The sequence below is a fragment of the Crocodylus siamensis genome, chromosome 1 (genome assembly GCF_052110815.1).
Source record: "Crocodylus siamensis isolate JL-2025a chromosome 1, ASM5211081v1, whole genome shotgun sequence".
Taxonomy (NCBI): domain Eukaryota; kingdom Metazoa; phylum Chordata; order Crocodylia; family Crocodylidae; genus Crocodylus; species Crocodylus siamensis.
In genome coordinates, this window is record NC_143395.1 from 406,051,186 (window position 1) to 406,070,011 (window position 18,826).

The following is an 18,826-nucleotide window of genomic DNA, read 5'->3' on the forward strand; positions in this document are numbered from 1 at the left end:
GATGCACATCTTGCTGGGGTCATTTGACCCCAGTATTCTTTCCTGCCATGGCAGGGGGTCGGACTAGATGATCTGCTCAGGTCCCTTCTGACCCTAGAAACTATGAAACTATTCAGCACTGGTGAGGCCACATCTGGAGTACTGTATCCAGTTTTGCACACCCTTTTCCCCCCACTACAGAAAGGAGGTGGACAAATTGGAGAGAGTCCAGTAGAGGATATTGAAAATAGTGAGGGGGCTGGAGGACATGACTTCTGAGGAGAGGCTGAGGGAACTGGGCTTATTTAGTCTAGAGAAGGGAAGACTTTTGTGGAAAGGGGGAGGTGGGGTGGCGGCAATGATTTAATATCAGCTTTCAACTACCTGAAGGGGGCTTCCAAAGAGGATGGAACTAGACTGTTTTCAATGGTGGCAGATGACAGAACAAGGAGCAACCGTCTCAAGTTGCAGCAAAGGAAATTTAGGTTAGATATTAGGAAAAACTTTCTCACCAGGTGGGTTGTAAAGCACTGCAACAGGTTACCTAGGGAGGTGGTAGAATCTCAATCCTTGGAGATTTATAAGACCCCAATAGACAAAGTTTTGGCTTGGATGATCTAGTTGGAGATGGTCTCACTTTGAGCTGAGAGTTGGACTAGATGACCTCTTGAGGACCTCTTGAGCCTCCTCCTGATTTCTAGCCTACATTCATTCAAGGCTAATTTATACCCATTTGTTCTTGTGCCTACATTGTCCTCTAACGTAAATGGTTCTTGTTCATCCCTGGTATTTGCTCTAATATATTTATAAAAATATAAAAGTTCCCCTTCTCCTTTCAGCCTTCATTCTCCTGTGCTAAACAAGCTATGGCCTTTTCAAACACGTGTGCACATCTACTCGACTATGCCAGGCAATGCTATACAGAAAGCTGCTGTGCTGCTTCACGTGCCCTTTGTCCAGCGTCAGAAGCAGTGTAGCTGCTTTAGTGCAGCACTGTGGGATAAATACTTAGTTCAGCTGGTAGGGAGAGAGAGACAATCAGTCTGGCTGCAGTGCCACATAATTGTGGTTGGGAAATTAGTGTGTGCAGAGAAGCATGGCACTGCCTGGCATGCTAAGCTAGCAGTATTAAACATGCCATTGATCTGCTCTTCTAAGAAAGGCTCTCTACTCCTGTGATCCACCTATGACTCCTTCTTTGTACTTATTCTTGTTTGAGCTGACCTTTTTTAAACACAGGAAGCCAGCACTACGTATATATTTCAGAAGAGGTGTTATCAGTGCCATGTAAAATGTGGATCTTGATCTTTCTAGATTCAAGGCAGCCCTCACTGGACTCAAGGCACCCCTCAGAAAATAACAGCTCTGAATTTTTGCTTATTTTTTGACTACAGAAAAATACCAGAACAACTCTTCTGTTGCAAAGGACTCAGAAAAACCATAATAGGTCAGAATGTTTTTAATGCTATGGATTTCTATTTGTAATCACTGGGCATTTTTACATGTGCTCTGGGATGCAGCACCAGGTGCTTTAATTAGTTAGCTGCACTAATAAAAGGCATCCACACATCAAGTGTATTAGCAACCCCACGCATCACTGGTCTGAAAAAATGACTGTGGGGTGCTTTGAACTAAAGCTAATTGAACATGTTTTAATTCAAAGCACCATGTTGCCATTTTTTCAGTGTGGGGACTCAGAGGTATGTTCATACGTGTGATGCAGAAGCCTGCCAGGATACACCAATTTCCACGTAATCAAGTCTGCTGCTATGTGCTGGATTTCCAGTGCGTTGGAGCAGGCTTCCTGCATGTCTGTAGGAGCCCTTTGGGTTTATCTTGTGAATCAAGACTGCAGCATCCTAGCTGAGAATCACTGCATTAATCCTTCCCCATTTCTGTTCTTTTTGTAGTGTATTTTCATTGATCAGCTTTGTTTAATTTCTTCTTAGTTCTGCTTATATATGAAAGAAAGCATTGCATCCCCAGTATTCATATCTAGATTACAAGGTGTTTCAGAAAAAAATGGTTTCAGAAAAAAACTGCTTTCTGATTAAATTTCTGCCACGGGCTGATTAGGGAATAATTTCATCACTGACATCAGCACCATTGATCACTGTTTATTCAGACAAGTGTGTGGCTAGATCTCATCTGCTTCTGAGAGAGAGCGGGGAGCCTGCTTAACCCTTTGCTGTCAAGAACCTGTCTCTGTTAATACTAGGCCTTCCCCAGTGTTCCTGTTTTCCATTAGCAGGGTGTATGTACATGTTCCCATGTTCATACAGCCCCCTCTGTTTGCTTTTTAGGTACTGGAGCTTTGGTCAGACTGCTTAGGATAAGGCCAGCTGAGTTATGTTGGGTCATTCGGTTCCCATTGTGATCTACTTAACTCCTTAAACTTTCTCCATATATGTTTTCAAGAGTGTGTGGGAAACAAGTGATTGCTCCCATTAAAGCAATTTAAGATTAACAGGAGTGGTGCAGCTAAATTCCTGTGCATTGCTTTGAAAAGATGCTGCTGGAAAAGTGGTGCTCAACCTTCAGGCCTCACTGTGCAAATGCGTGGCCTGAGGCCAGTCCGTGGGTCAGATCAGATGCTGCACCCCAGGGTCAGGCTTGCACTTGAATCCAGACCATGCTGCCATTGCCAAGTCCTACATGTTGTGATTGGGGCCACAGGGCCCTGCATTGCCTCTGCCCAGTCCCACATATGGGAATCAGACTGTGGAGTCCTGCACCACCTCTGTGGAGCCCTGTGTACCAAGATCAGGGCCCTGGGACTGTGAACCACCTCCTCCCCAATCTGTGCACCAGGACTGGGGCCCCAGGATGCTGAGTTGCCTCCGCCAGGCTCTGCGTGCCAGGTTTGGGGTCCCAGGATCCCATGCTGTCTCCACTGGGCTCCACACACTAGAACTGGGACCCTGGGACCCCGTGCCACCTCTGCTGTCTCTGTGTTGGGATCAGACTCGGCCTTCCAGATCTAGTGTACAGGGACATGGCCTACGTGGTTCCCCACAGGCCGGATGACAAGGCCCTGGGAGCCAGGAGTTGAGCACCCCTTTTCTAGAGCAAGTAGTTAAAACATGTCAGTCACTACATCTGAAAGAGATTCAAGAAGAACAAAGCTTTTGCTGAGCTCTGTTGACTTTAAAGGACTTAAATCTAGGGCAGGTTTGAAGTCCACTGTTTAATAGCAGCCAGCTTTGTCTTTAAAAAAAAAACTGTTCCAAGGTAGATAAGCTTTGCCCAGGCTGTACCCAATGAGCTCAAGTACCATTCAGGACACTGGCAGGATACAGTGACTGATAATAAGGAACTTGCTCATTAAGCTTCTGTGAGCATGTTAGTGTTTTAATGGTTTTTCAGTGTTCTAGAGTAACAATTATATGAAGAGAAACATCATTTTTATTCTAATGTGAAGGATTACTAATGGGACCCATTATTATGGATCCATGGCAAGAGGCTTTTATCAGCTGTCCAGGTACTGTGGAACAGAAAAGGAAGAGAAGCAAGGGTCACTTATATGGAAAGCACAGGCAGAGCTCAATTTCAGTGTTTTATTTTCGCATTGATTTTACAGGGAAAATAGGCCAAGAAGCAATTGTGCAGAACAGGGCTTTTGTACAGAACTAAAAGACTGTACAGACCTATTCAGATGTGAATGCCTGGCAGGTGAACACAATTCAGCTGTTCCTTTCACTTAAGTGAGAAAAGAACCAGCAAAACTTGGTGAAAACCATTTTGATTCTGATTTACCAGAAGTGTGGTATTAAATCATGAAAAAAAACAGGAACTTTCTGAAATAAGGCTGCTTTATACAGAGAGTGTCTTCACTTAATAGTGAACCTGAATACATGCATTTGTGTTTAGTTCTTTTCAGTTGTGAGTTGTCTTACTTTTTTATGCATTCATGTTAAGTTGTTAAAAAGCATTTAAAAGTAGATGTGTGTGACCCCCTGGCATGCCTTACATACCTGGCTCATAAAAAAAAATCTTACTGGAATTTGGTGGAGGAAGTGTATTAGTGCAAGGAGTGAGCAAAGCTCCATTAAGTGAGCAACGTTTCATTGTTATAAAATGAATGTTTGTTAAAATTAAGCAGCACAACCTTACATCACTGGATAAAGTTCAGAAGGCAGCTGGCCCTAATGCCAAGCAAACAGCTTCAAGTTCAGCACATAAGCACTGTGCTAGCTCTCAGCAGGCTTTGTACTCCAAAGTGCACAATCTGTTATTTCATGATTTTTTATCATAATCTACCATACCTATAGCTCCTGTTTAGCTTAGAAAAGTCTATGCATTTACATTCACAGCACAAAATCAGGAAGAATAAATAACACCATTTGTTTAAGACTCAAGAATGGTTGTATTTAGTATTCACTGCAAGGATGCAAATAGAGAGACATATAATAACGTGGCCTTGATTATAGTTCCCCAGGGATTTCAGCTGTGCATTTCAGTTACTAATACTTAGCTGATTTAACAGATGGTATATAAAGAAGCATCACATTTCTCAGCGATGATATAAATTGAGCAAAACAAAGATTTCCTTCGATTCTGGAGGCTGTTTAGCACAGTGGGTTAGAACTAGAGTGGGGCAGGAATTTTCCAGTGACTTCTATTGTTGGAAAATGCTGATTTGACACAATTGAAGATTTTTTGCATGAATAAACCCCATTTCAACCCATAAGACTCCCCATGGGTGCAGAACGACATTTTTGATCAAAACCAGAGGGACAATTCACCCCAGTATAGCCCACTGGTGAGGACACTTATTTGGCATGTTGGAGACTGATCTTTAAGTTATTTCTCTGCCTGACTCCAACCAGATGGTTTGAACATGGACCTCCTACCTCTGAGGGGAGTCCTAACCACCAGGAGCAGGGGTGAGGGATTGGTCTCATTTCTCATGAAAAACTTCTGAATCACTCACTTTTGCCCAAATACAGACTGGGAATAGTTTTGAAATTTAAAAAATGCACAGGAGTGAAAAACTGTTTCCCATCAGAACCCTCTGCTGCCCTCCCCACCCCACTGCATCCCATCCCATCCCATCCCACTGCATCTTTTGATCTTAGGGTTCATAAGTGGAAGTGCTCCAGGATGCTCGTTTGGAGCCCAGACCTGCCACGTGCAGAACACTTTCCATCCCCACTGGGTTTAGTAATGCTTCAGGTGCATACTAGACATCTGCCAGTCATTCTTATTGGCATTCACCATAGAGCTTGTCAGGCAGAGAGCCATTCAAGAAGGAAGAGACAGCACTAGAAAATTCATGCCAGGGGCCAAACTATCACTGGTGCTTAGAGACAGGAGGGCTCTCAGATACCCAGGTGCAAGTGTGGCTGATATTTCCCTCTTTATGCCACAGTTGCTGCTAACATGGGCTATGTTGGGTGATGCAAATAGAGGGGGAAATGGCAACTGCCCCAGGCCCCTTGGCTTATTTTCTGTTCCTGGATTCTTTGCTCCACTTGCTGCTGTAACCCACCTGGCCAACAAATCCCCGCAACACCAGACAGAGCCAGCCTTAAGGAAAATGGCACCCTGGGTGAACTTGTGCTTTGGTGCTCCCAGGCCCAGGGCCCTCCCCAGGACCCAAGCCATCTCCCAGCAACCATCCCCCCTGCCCCAAGTCAGTGGCACTGCAGCGGGTGGGCAGTGGTGTGGGGCGTAGTGTGGTGGGGAAGCTGACCAGCATGGTGCTGGGAGACTGGCTGGGCTGGAGGACAGGCTCTTCAGCCAAGGGGGTAGGCAGGTTTGGGCACTGCTCTTCCTGCCTGGGGTAGGAAAAGAGTGCTGCTGTGATCATGGGCTGCTCACACACGTGTGTGCATGTGTGTCCATGTGGCACCCCCCCCGACCACAATGCCCTGGCCAGTTGTCCATCTTGCCCACCCCTAAAACCAACTCTGCCAGCAGGGTTTGGAGCCTCACTCAACACTACTGGATCCACTAGTGGTCTTCTGAACCACTGCTGATGCCCCCTCCCATTGCTCTCAAGCCATAGTTCAAGGGCTTGCAGCCTGGATCTGCTTTTTTCTGAAGCTGGAGGAACAGAAATGCAGTGTAGCCTGACTGCCCACTCAGATTCTCACCCCCTCATGCCCATGACAGCTGCATTCATGGGTAAAGTCAGCCAGGAGTCACCATAACCAGACCTGTCAAACAGAATTGCTGCTTCCAGAGGCAGGCTACCTGCCAAACACTGGCAGCAGTGGAGAAGTAGTCTCTGAACCTTCAACTGACGAAACCCATTGGGCGCGTCCACACATGCAAGCACAGGCACTTGCAGCAGCTCAAATAGAAGTGGTGCAAATTTGAGCTGGAGCTTTTTGCCTCAGTGCACATGCTCAGACATGTACTTTGTTGTGGAGCAAATTGTGCCACTAGGGGCAAAATAACCCTGCCTGGCTCCTCCCAGATCTTCAGCCAGGGGGAGCTAGAGCCTGGGACCAGTGCCTGCACTGTCCCCAGCAGTATAAAAAGCTGCCCTGTCCTGGCCCCAGCAATATAAAAGCTGCCCTGGCAAGTAGCTCAGAGCTACTTCACTGTCAGGAACTTCTTAGGCCCAACCAATTGGTACCTGTGGACACTACTCCTTGTGCCAGCTGGACTGCTGAAGCAGCCCTGAGAGTTCCCTACACCCTCTACCCACTGCAGCAGTGTGGCAGTGGGGGCTGCTGCCTGGCTGTGACCTGCTATGCACCTGCCAGACTCGGATGGGGACTGCAGAGCCAGTAGAGGCATCTGCCCCTCTGGGCCAGCTGCCAGTGGACTGTGGTTGCAGGGTTGGCCTTTGTGCGGCACTACTGCTATGTGTGCCCCTGCCAGGCCATCTGGGCAGCTATCACCCGGAAGATGTTCCGGGTGTGGTGGCCTACTTTGAACTGTCAAGGCATGTCCTCCCGGCCCCCTTTGTTCAGGAGGTCAGCCACAGCCCGCTCTGAGCAGGCAAGTTCCTGCCACTGGCCTCCCTAGCAGGAATTCTGGTGTTCCCTATTGGAAACTGAAAAATCCCTGATAAAAAAAAAATCCCCAAATCACTCTGTAAAATACCCCCAAATCCATGTTCCTCCACAAGTAAAACAAAAGACCACTATAAAGAGAGAGAGAGTGAGACAGAGAACGCAAAAAGTTGACAATGTTTTATTGATATATCTACAGTGTTAAATCAAGCCTCTTAACATAATAATAAAGTGAACTCTAAATACAGGTTTCATGAATTCATGAATACATATTTTGCTGCCCTCTCACAGGGTGATGGCTCCCACACAAGGGGTTGGTGTCCCACACAAGGCCTACGGCCCCCCAACACGGGGCTCAGCCCCCACACAAGGGGTCAGCCCCCCAACAGAGGGTTCAATCTCCACACAAGGGCTACACCCACCAACAGGGGGTTCATCCCCCACACAAAGTGTTCAACCCCCCAAAAGGGGGTTCAACCCTACAAAAGGGGCTCAGACCCCCAACACTCTCACAAGGGGTATGGCCTCCCAACAAGAGCCAAATGGCCCCCCAAGGGCTACCACCCCCCTGCAAGGCCCACATGCCCCACCCCAGGCCCCATCCCCCACCAGCTGCTGCAGCCCCCCCTTACTCACCAGCACCAGATCCCTGGTGCTGAAACACGTGGCCTGGCCGACCACTTGTTTCAGCACCAGGGCGAGGGGCAACCATAGAGACGCTCTGGCAGCCAGAGCATTTCTTTGGAGGACCCAACCTCCAGTTGCCTCAGGGCACAGTCGGGGACCATGCCCTGCACCACTTTTTTAAACTTTGGTTTTTTTAGACCCCTGGATATCCAGGAGTCTAATTTTCTCCCCACGCTGCACACGTGCCTATTGCCCCACCTCAAAAGGGTTTGAGGTGGGGCAAGAGGCACTCCACGCTCATGTGGATGCACCCATTAAGGCTGTCAGATGAGAGTGTTAGGGTGGTAGCTCCCTGGGATGCTTTCAGTATAGCTGCCCTCTTCACATCTAGTTTGACAGCTGCCCATAAACAAGCCACATGAGAGACACAAGTAACATCAACCTTTTCATCACATTTAATGGACTCAGAGCAAAAAACTCCAAGCTTTTAAAACTCCATGTGTAGCACAGAGGTACATGTAATGCTCACAGAATGAGAAGCTGCTTGGATCTCCAGCCTTTGGAAGGAGGAGATTACATAGTACATTTTGGAAGAGTAAAATTAAGACTAAGGGACAGGAGGATTGAGTTTAGCAGCAGATGCTAGTATAGAAAGAGGGAAAAATCCTAGGAGCCTATTGAGAATCAAAAGATGATAGACCCTGTCCAACTGGGCCAGCAGTTCAGATACTGCCATCCCCTTCATTCCCTACAACATATGCCTTCATATTGAACAGAAAATGATTGAGAGAGAGAGAGTGCATGCATTGGTACACTAGAAGGCAGTCCAAAAATATATTTTTCCATGATTAAATAGAGCCCCAAATGATCTTGCTCTTCAGAGCTAGAGGGAGAGTCCATCCTACAGTCCTTTTCCTAAGGTTTTCCATAAAACAGCAGCTTAAGAGCTCTTCCACATGCCTTCTTCATAGACTCTTTCATCACACCTGGAAGCCTGTTTCAACTTTCCCTTTTCCCACATTTTCTATGCCCTAAATATGGAGGCTATTAAGCTCCACACAATTCTGTTCCCCATGAAATCAGCTGGCAATAGCTCAGAAACCTCAGGCCTCCTGACCTGGTCTCATTTCTGAGCGGTTCAGGACTCATACAGAAAATATATCTAGAGGTGAACAAGAATTTTCTAGCAGAATAATTTTGTGTTGAGAAGTAATGATTAGTAAAACAGAAAGTTTTCTCAGATATAGATCAATTACAATGAAATTTCCACAGGGAAAAATGTGTTAGGTTCAGGGTGAAATTTCTGGTCAAACCAGGAAAAGTAAGACATCTAGCTAATTAGCTGGTGATCAGAGCTATAGCCTGCAGGTTCCTCTGCAATTTGTTCACATCCCAAACCCTGTAGCTCAAACACTGGATTACAGACTCTGCTGCAATATCTCCAGCTGGAGTTATTCCACTTTGCATAAATACATGTTCACTGAGTAAGACTGATTCTCTGGCCTAGGGGTGTGGGGGCTTACTTTGCATATCGGAGAGTGAAGTAAATGTCTCTGTTCCAGGAAAAGTTTAACTGTTTATATGAAGTGGAATAACAGCAAGAGGAGAGAGCAAGAGTGCCTCATATTAAAATTAACCTGTTGGTTATAGTTGTCACCTGGGAGAATGGTCTGAATGGAGCAAGAGCAGGAGGCTGTGTCTGGATCTCCAGTATGTCAGGCCAGTATCACTGAACTATTGGCTGCACCTTGGTGGGTGAGGGTCTGTCTGCTTCTCCTTTTTTTCTCCCCTGGTGCAAACTGAAAAGTGCTAGTTTTTTCCTGGTGAAAAAAGTGAACATTTTTGAAATTGTAAAAATTTGTGCAAGGTGGGAAGGTGTTTCCTATTATTCAGCTATAAATATCCCATCTCGCACACAGACTTACACATGACATATATGCATATAGACATACATAGTTATGGATGTATGAGATGTATGACAGTGTATATAAATGGTTGGTTGATTAAGGCCTCAAGAGGGTTCAAATTCTGACTCTTGTCTCAGACATTCTGTGTGATCTTGGGAAAGCTACTTAATTTCCCAGGCATGTCTACCCATGCCATCAATGTGCAGCAATAAACACTGGAAATTATTGCTTCAGAGTTTATTGTTTGCAGGATTTACACATGCACCCAGACCACAGTGCATTGAGCCAAATCGGAGCAGCCCCAACTAGCAGGGGACTTGGGGGCCAGCCTGCCAGCCTGGGGCTGCTCTGGCCTAGCACCATGTGCTGCAGAGAGGCTGGCTAGGGTACAAAGGTGCTTCAGCAAGGGGCTAGCCACCAGGCAGCGTCTATATGTACACTGCTGCACACAAAAAAAAACTCTGCAGCAGGGTAGTACTTATAAATACAAGTTTCTTGTGTCCTAATAGGGACGCACGTGTAGACACTGAGATGTTTACCGCGGAGCTAATTAGCTGCACAGTAAACATCTTGTGTAGATGCACCTCTCATTTCTTAATTCCTTATCTATAAAACAGTGGATATACACAAGATGTTAACTGCACAATAGCTGAAAAATACTGCGCAGTAGCATGTCATAGCACAGAGAGTGCTAATACTCTACTGCACAATATTATTAGGCCACTGTGCAGTAGCATCACTTAAACGACGTTCGCTGGTGCTACTGCACAGTAACTGGTTACTGTGCATTTACTGCTAATACAAGCATTAAATCAATGTGCAGTAATGACGGTGCAGTAGTAGCATGTTGTGTAGCTGCACACAGTGATAACAACCCTCACCTTCTCACATTCCTTAGCACTTAAGACCAGCGGTTTTCAAACTATCTTCTGCAGAACACTAGGTCATCAGGGGTGATAGCCCAGTGTTGCACCACCATTGCTGGCTCGGGTCACTGGGCTCCATGTCAGCTCACAGGGTCGGGGTAGAGGTTCTGTGTCAGAAGATTTGATATGAAAGGCTACTGTGACTTTAGGAAGTTTGAAAACCGCTGTTGTAGACTATTGTTTTCAGATTCAAAACCTGTCATTCACTGTACGTTTACTGGGGGGGGCCTTGATCTCACCTAGAGGCTACTGGAATCCAAATAATGAAAATAATAAATAAAAGGAAGACTTCAGCTTTCCCCGTGGGTGGACATTACAGCAAGCAACGGCAACTCAAAGCAATGCACAATTCTTTAAAGAGTGAAATAACATAACATCATTAATCACTACTTGTCTGCTACCCTGGAGAGAAAAAGGGTAAAAGAAAAAATAAAATGACTGGCCATTATTGCTTTTACTAAGCAGCATACGTACAGGTGGGTGAGTGAGGTGCAAGTCCCCAGTGTTGCCTGAGGTGGGGTGATGGAACGGAGGCAGGGGGCCACCTCTGTGACAGCCAGAGTTTTCTCCAAGCAGAAGCCACTGCTGAGGGATGGGGGGGAGAGGAGGCAGTAGCATGCTTAACTTTGAACTTTGGTTTCCACAGCTTTTAAATTGCTTATCCGAAGACAATTCAGCAGCATTAACCTCTGTAGCAGCAGCTTGCCCAGAAGCAAAATGTACCAGTTATACCTGTGCTTCTACCTGTCCAAATGTCACTTCCTTGCCTAGTATGTTAGAGAAAAGCCTGTGCACAGAGGGTTTCTTTCAGTGCCGCCAGGTTGCCCGTGTCAGGCTCTGAGCTGTTTCAGACATGGAGCAGGAAAAGCTGGGCAAGGACCCATTCATGCTAATAGATTGTGGGGGGGGGGGTTGTTTTGTTTTACATTATAGGGTTCCTATCTTTAAGAGAAATCTACTTGGAAGGAGGGTTGCAACAGGCCACTTATACAGAATACTCAGTAGAAGTGTGATGGCTGGCCCACTGTTTTATCTAGCACACTGAGATGTTAAATGGTATATTTAATTAGATACCATTCATACAGTCCTTTGATATTTGTACCACCCTCAGTTGAGATTTATCTTTTACCCTAGGAGAGGCAGTATCTTGCCAGAACAAAGCAGGGACAGCATTTTGTGCATTACTGGTAGCATGAGAAGCAGGAAGCATCCTACTCTGTATCTTGGTAATACTATATCCCTCCATACCATACAACTGCTCCATGATTTTGCTATGGGACTAATACCTTTTGATTTTGCTGCATGGGATTTCACTTGCCATTAGAAATTAACTATAAACTAAACCATCAGACCCAAGTACTCTCATAATTTAGGAAAATTCAGATGCTAATATAGATCTGAATTTCTTCCGCTGATTCTAGCTCTACTTTCTGTCAGGAACTCTTCTCAGTCCTCCCCTTGGCACTTATTAAAAACATAAGTGAAATGTAGATATATGAATAATACTATTTTTTTCCTGAAGAAGCATTCATTCCAACCCAAGGAATTTGTTTGTATTTTTTATACAAATGAAAAAAGGTAGGCAATGCAAACAGCTCTTAGAAATACAGACCTTCCAACCTGACATTTGTATCACTGTGTCACTATGGTTTTTGCATATTTGGTAGGGAAAACTTTGCAAGGGGAAATCATAGACAGGATGAATCACACACTGGGAACAATTCTTCGTGCTCCAATCCAAAACCTTAGTCACATCATTCTCAGTCTGGGAACAGACTATGTGCTGTATCCCATAAGACTATTTCACCTTACTGAAAAATTCATCTGAGAAAATTCATTTGTCCCTATTGCAGAGCTTTGCATTACAGAATGGCCCTCATCTGGCAAAGGACTTGATCCTTCAAAATACTGAATATTATCCTCTCTGAGCACTGCATTGATTTCAGTGGAAGTTAAGGGTGCTTAGCAACTTCTTGTTAGAGATGAAGGAGGAGAAGAACTTCCCCAGGGTAAAGATCAGGGATCTTCGTTTTCTCTGTTGAAAAATAGCAAATTCAGTGATTTAAAAAATTTCAACTTCTTTGATTAAAATCCCTCAAATCTGCATTTTTCTGTGATTAAAATGAAACACCACTATATAGATAGGTATCCAACGAACGCAATATTTTCTTGATATCTTTATAATTTTAAAGCCATTTGGAGGCCCACCACTGCCTCAATCACTATAATAAAATACTTTCTAAATACCTATACATATTGGTGTTTGATTTTGGGTTTTTTTATCATGGAAAATTAGAGCTGCCCCTGCCCCCTTTGCTCACCAGGACACCTGTCCAGCTGTGACTGTCCCTGGCCCCCCCACACTGCTTTGTGGCACTGAGCAGCCCTGATATGCTGGTGCCCTGCCCATGGCATTGCACCTCACTCCCCACCCACAGCCCCCCAGTCCTGCTGGAGCCCCACACTCCCCACCCACAGCCCCCCACTCCTCCCAGCCCTGCTGGAGAGGGGCCCCCCAGCTACCAGGGCTATGGGATCAGGGACCCAGGTCTGCAGCCCACTGCCTGCCCCAAGCAGAGCCCAACCCTGACTGCTGCCCGCAGGAGGTGATGGCTACTGTGGCAGAGAGGAGTGTGGAGCCCACCTTCCCCTCTCCCATGAGCGGCACAGCTGTAGCCAGTTGCGGGGGGCAGATACGGGCTGCCCGCTGGAGGGTCTGGGCTCCCCACCCTGCTGCCCTTCCTCTGGGGCCTCTGCAGCCCAGCAGGCAGGACCTGGCATGGCAGGGCAGAGCAGGGCCAAGCAGGGAAACTCCATGCCACTGCTGGGAGCCTTGCACTGACATGGTGAGGTGCTACCTGCCTGCCCAGCAGCAGCAAGGGGTACAACTCTGCACTGTCACCCCCGCTGCTGCTAGGCGGGCAGGGGGTGCCTTGCTATGGGTGTGTGGGGTTTGTGGCGGCATCACCGAGCTTCCCTGCCCCAGTCTGCCATGCCACCCTGGGTCTTCCCTGCTGGGCCACAGAGGAGGGCAGCAGGGTGAGGAGCCCTGAACCCACAGTGGGCAGTGCATCCCTACCTCATGCACAAATCTGGGGGGCACATGCCCACATGCCCTCCAGCAGTGTGTGTCGTGTGGCGGCAGCCAGCCATCCTCCATCCCCCACCAATTAGCCACCCATGGCACTGTCCCACTCCCTGCCTGGGCCCCAAGTACCACCCGAGCTGGGTAGCACCCCCAGCCCTGCCCAACTCCTCCATCCCTCCCTCACTATGGGGGCCTCAATCCCACCCACCACCCAACTTAGCTGCAGGGTGTGCTCTCCCTGCTGCCTGGGAGCCAAGTGTATGTGTATGAAACACATGCATGCATTGCCCTCTGCTGATTGCCCTTCTCCTACTCCCCACAGCCCCTTGCAGGCTGGAACTCTGCCAGTCTGCAAGGGGAAACCCACCATTTCCTGTGTTTTTCTCTTTTAAAGGAGACAATCTAGGTTTTACTGCATTTTTCCATAGCAAATGGAAAACCCAGATCCTTGGTGAAGATGCATGTTGCTATCATCTAGCACAACATTCCTGAATGAAATTCAAAATAAATCTGCCCTCTATCCAAAAACAAATGCAGGAGGTTGCAGCAAAGTCCTAACATGCAGGGTCCTAACATGCAGAGCTAGTTTATATGTGTTTATTTCAGGTGTATTTTAGGTGTGCTTATTTATTTCTGACGAATTTATTTATTACATGATTTCAGTAATGTAACAAGATCCATCAGCAAAAAGACACCTGGTTATGTATAAAAATACTACCTAAGTAGTTAAAAATCATATGCTTCTATACCCATGCAAGTTCTCACTCTATGGGGCTGGAAGCACAGCTAGAATTAGGAGGAGTTAAATGGCCATTTTTTAACAAATCTATCCAGTTGCTCTTACCAGAACAATTTAAAATGAAAAGTTGGTTCCACAAGACACCTCAAAGGGACAGTTCTACAAATGAGGCCCTACCAAACTGAACCAGAGTTCAGATGAGAAACTACTGATCTTTGCCTAGGGGGAGAGTGGGTAGCAAGGAGTAGTTACGCTAGTGCTTTGACCCTCCATTATTTTTCATGAAGCCATGTGGTCCAGTGAACCAAGCATGGGACTGGGATTTATAAACACCTGAAGTCTAGACTTGGTGCCGTTAACAAATTGCTTGTGACTAAGTGGGTTGTGGAATGGATTGTATATTGTAGGAAAGGAACAAAACCCCTTTTGCTCCAGTTTTGCAAGATGTATCCTTAACTGTATGCTTAACTGTACAATGCATAGTGTTGATGCAAAAAGCGGTTCGTTTCTTTGGAGGCTCGTGAAAAGAATCTCAGACACACACTTATTAGCAGCACAAAAGGTGTATTTGCAAATAGGGTCGGAGCAGAGCCAAAGGACTCAGATTACTCCGCGCCCCTGAGGAAATTCTCAGCTGGCATTTTATCCCTTTCCTCCTGGGCACGTGTGCAGAAACAGGAACTCTTACAGCTCATTTCTGGTTCATACAAACATGTATGTGATCACGTCACTTCATCCGTCGCATGTATATTATAATTAACTACTTAAGTGTGCGGGGTGGATAGGTGAATATGCATCAGCTAATTGCGCACGCTCAGAAAGTTCTCTAGGTCACCAAGAGTTGAAATCCCCCCCCTTTCAAGGACACAGTCAGTTGAATTCCAGCTTCTGTAATCTGCATGTGAAAATCAGGGGGAGTCTGAAGGAGTGTGGGGGAGGGAGTGATTTAGCATAAGAAAAAACACTGTAACAAAGCTAGCCAAGGAAAAAAGTCAGTGTTTTTTCTTATCAGGTACGAGATGCAAACTGTGCAGTTCTAACAACACTCCATTTCTAACAATATTATAACAATACTCCATTTACTGTGCATTTCTAACAGTGCGACAGCTGAAAATTATGTCTGTGTGATAAAGGTGCTTGCTGAAGGCTCTATGAAGATTAGACCAAGTGTTTTTCTGTCATTTGTTCAGCTATTAAGCTATATGTTGTTGCTAAGAGCCTAATTAAAGTCAAAGATTCATAAGGCCTTGTATGTAGTGAGGCCTAGCAAATTTAGCAAAGTCTTGAAGTAGTAGGCCCTGTGGCGTAGTAAAAATTAACCTTATCAAAAGAATGTAAGGCTTGTACTGCTAGTGGTCAGTTGTAAGGACAGTTTGAAGTAGGAAGAATCTAGATGGTTGTAAATTATCAGCTTATCTCAGAAGTTATAAATTGGCTGGCACATACAGAAATCATTTAGAAGGAAGATGCAGCACTGTAAAAGAAGCTCCTGATTTAAGATTAGCTGCTGGCCTGGATTTGGTGGGCCCATGGATCTCAAGGAGCTGAAAGACTGAATACCAGGGTCTTTTCCGGTACCCCTTGGACAGCTCTGATTGGGAACGCCTGACTTCGCTGAGCTTTGTGGAAGAGGAACTTATCATACATCAGGCATCAGAGGGGACTGCCAATAAGTTGCCAATGCAAATTATTATTGTCTGTCATTGTTTGTCTTGTTACTACATATAGTGGTGTTTTTGTTAAGTTAATAAATCTTTCTTACCTTTCTACCCCCGACCACACTCTCAATCCTGAGCCCTCCACAGGCGGCTGGGACATATGGAGCTAAATGTTGAATTCCTAAGCAAATTATAAGTTAAAATGCAGGGCAAATACCCAAGAGATTTGGATTCATTTCTCAGCTGTGCCATGGACTCTGTGATGTTGGAAGAAGGTCTCCCATCTTCAAGAAAGGGAGGAAAGTAGATACAGGGAACTACAGGCCAATAAGCTTGACCTCAATCCCTGGTAAGATTCTGGAATAAAATCATCAAAGAGTCCATTCTTAACAAGTTGGCTGATGGCAACATCCTGAGGGACAGCCAGCATGGGTTTGTTGTGGGTAGGTCTTGCCTGGCCAATCTTATCTCCTTCTACTACCAGGTGACATATCACCTGGACAAGGGAGAAGATATTAACATCATATATCTTGACTTCAAAAAAGCCTTTGATCTGGTGTCCCATGATCTCCTCATGGAAAAATTGGACAACTGTGGTCTCGGCTACATCACAGTCCAATGGCTAGAGAATTGGCTCTAAGGTCAGACACAGAGAGTGGTGGTTGACGGAAGTGGATCATCATGATGCTCTCTGACCAGTGGCATCTCCCAAGGCTCCATCCTTGGACCTGTTTTCTTCAACATCTTTATCAATGACATGGATATAGGTGTTGGAAGTTGACTGGCCAAGTTTGCCGATGACTCCAAACTTCGGGGTAGAGTGCCCATTCCGAAGGATAGGCTGGTGATCTAGGCTGACTTGGATAGGCTGAAAAAGTGGGCAGATACAAACCTGATGACTTTCAATATTGACAAGTGTAAGGCATTGCACATTGGGGAAAAAAAACCTGCAGCATACTTATTGGCTCGGCAGTGCTACGCTCACTAGCACCAAGACTGAAAGGGATTTGGGGGTCATGATTGACCACAAGATGAACACAAGCCACCAATGCAATGTCACAGCTGGTAAAATGAGCAAAACTCTGGCTTGCATCCATAGATGCTTCTCAAGTAAATCTCAGGATGTCGTCCTCCCGCTGTACTTGGCCTTGTTGAGGCCACAGCTGGAGTACTGCATCCAATCCTGGGCTCCACAATTCAGGAAGGATGTAGAGAAGCTTGAGAGAGTCCAGAGGAGAGCTACATGCATGATCAGAGGGCTTTATGAAGACAGACTGAGAGCAATGGGACTCTTCAGCCTGGATAAGCGCAGGCTCAGGGGAGATCTGGTGGCTGACTATAAGTACACCAGGGGTGTGCATCAGGATCTGGGGGAACATCTCTTCATCAGAACACCCCATGGGCTAACAAAGACCAACAGTCACAAACTTCTCCAAGACCATTTTAGGTTGGACATAAGGAAAAACGTCTTTACTGTCCAACCCGCCAAGGCCTGGAACAGACTCCTTCCAGAGGTGGTGTAAGCACCTACTCTGTACTCCTTTAAAAAGCGTTTGGATGCTTATCTTGCTGGGATTCTTTGACCCTAGCTGACTTCCTGCTCCTTGGGCAGGGGGCTGGACTCAATGATCTCCCAAGGTCCCTTCCAGACCTAATGTCTATGAAATCTATGTTGGATAAGTCATTTGTTATACCCATGCTTCAGTTCCCGTCTCTAACATATTAATAATAAATAGTTCTCTACCTCATTGCACATTGTGTAGATAATTTCCTAATTTGCAAGCTCAAATATTACAATGACAAAGTGTATACATACTCTGAACATACAGCTAAAATTCTGATTGACTTCAACAGTTAATTGCTATAATTATGCAGCCAAATTATGCTGTCCTTGCTTAAGGAAAGCTTTACAATGACAATGACACAGTAAAGTACATTTCCACTGTACCATGTTTGAGACGTGACATAGTGGAAATTTTTGCTTGGATAGACTATTTTTACCATTTCTATTATAATGCAGAATACCCTTTGCCTACCAGCCTGATGAAGGCCTCTTACTATTCTCCTTCCTCTAGGGGTTAAGCACCTGAAATGCTACAGAATATTTAATAAAGGTAGTAGGTGAGCCTATTCTGTTTAGATCTGAAACAAATGTGATTTCACTTTGAGTTCACAAATCTCCATACTGTGTTTGACCCATAGATCCATGTCAAATGTTTTGCATTATTCTTGCTTGAGTCATGAGCAGGAGGCCTGGCTACTGACCTTCAAGAAGCGTCAAGAAATCCTTTGTGGCAAATGTAGCTTCCTGTCAGCTGGAAAAATGTTGGAAAGCCTTTCTCATGAACTTATGTCCTCCACCAACAGCATTTCCTGTTCAAGCCCTTTCAAAATTGGTTGGCGTGGCAACTTTTTTTTTTGACTGCCTAATATGTAATCACTGATTAAAGGAAAAGAGAATGTAAGTATCAACTTGTACAAACTATGCAGTTAGCATTTTTTCAGGCCAGTTTGTTTCTTGCAGCAGGAGTTACTTATGGCCAAATGGCTACAGTAGTTGTACTCTGCTTATTACTCAAAATAACTTTTAAGGAGCTATTAGTGTTCTTTATTTCATATACGCATAGCACCATTACGGCACATACCATTTTATTTATATGTCAGTAGTTTAACTTCAGCTGTGGTAATCAGCAATAGATAGGGATAGCATATGATTCAAACAGATCGGGGCTTTTGTATTGCTTTTTATCTTAATGGATAGTGCTGTTAGGATCTGATTCAACTTCCACTGACATCAACAGAAAGATTAAAATGAACTAAAATAGGGGTTGGATAGGGTCCATCAGGCCAGAGGTACAGAGTGCGTGGGAACCCCTGGGCCCTGGCCCCCTTTGAGAAGAGGGCTGTCACCTGAAATGCGTAATACTTTCCACA

At 45.5% G+C, this 18,826-nt stretch overlaps 1 long non-coding RNA gene across 2 annotated transcripts in view; it reads left to right on the plus strand.

The window, feature by feature from the left end:
- Positions 1–277: 277 nt before the first annotated feature.
- The window catches only part of LOC149875352 (uncharacterized), a 31,355-nt gene continuing 12,806 nt past the window's right edge, over positions 278–18,826 (plus strand). The window contains exons 1-2 of one of the 2 annotated variants that reach the window (XR_016439651.1): positions 278–1,426; positions 18,095–18,353. This is a non-coding gene — a long non-coding RNA (uncharacterized LOC149875352). Of the gene's footprint in view, positions 1,427–7,864; positions 10,825–18,094; positions 18,354–18,826 lie in introns of those variants that run through there. The other variant, XR_016439650.1, reaches the window with a different exon arrangement.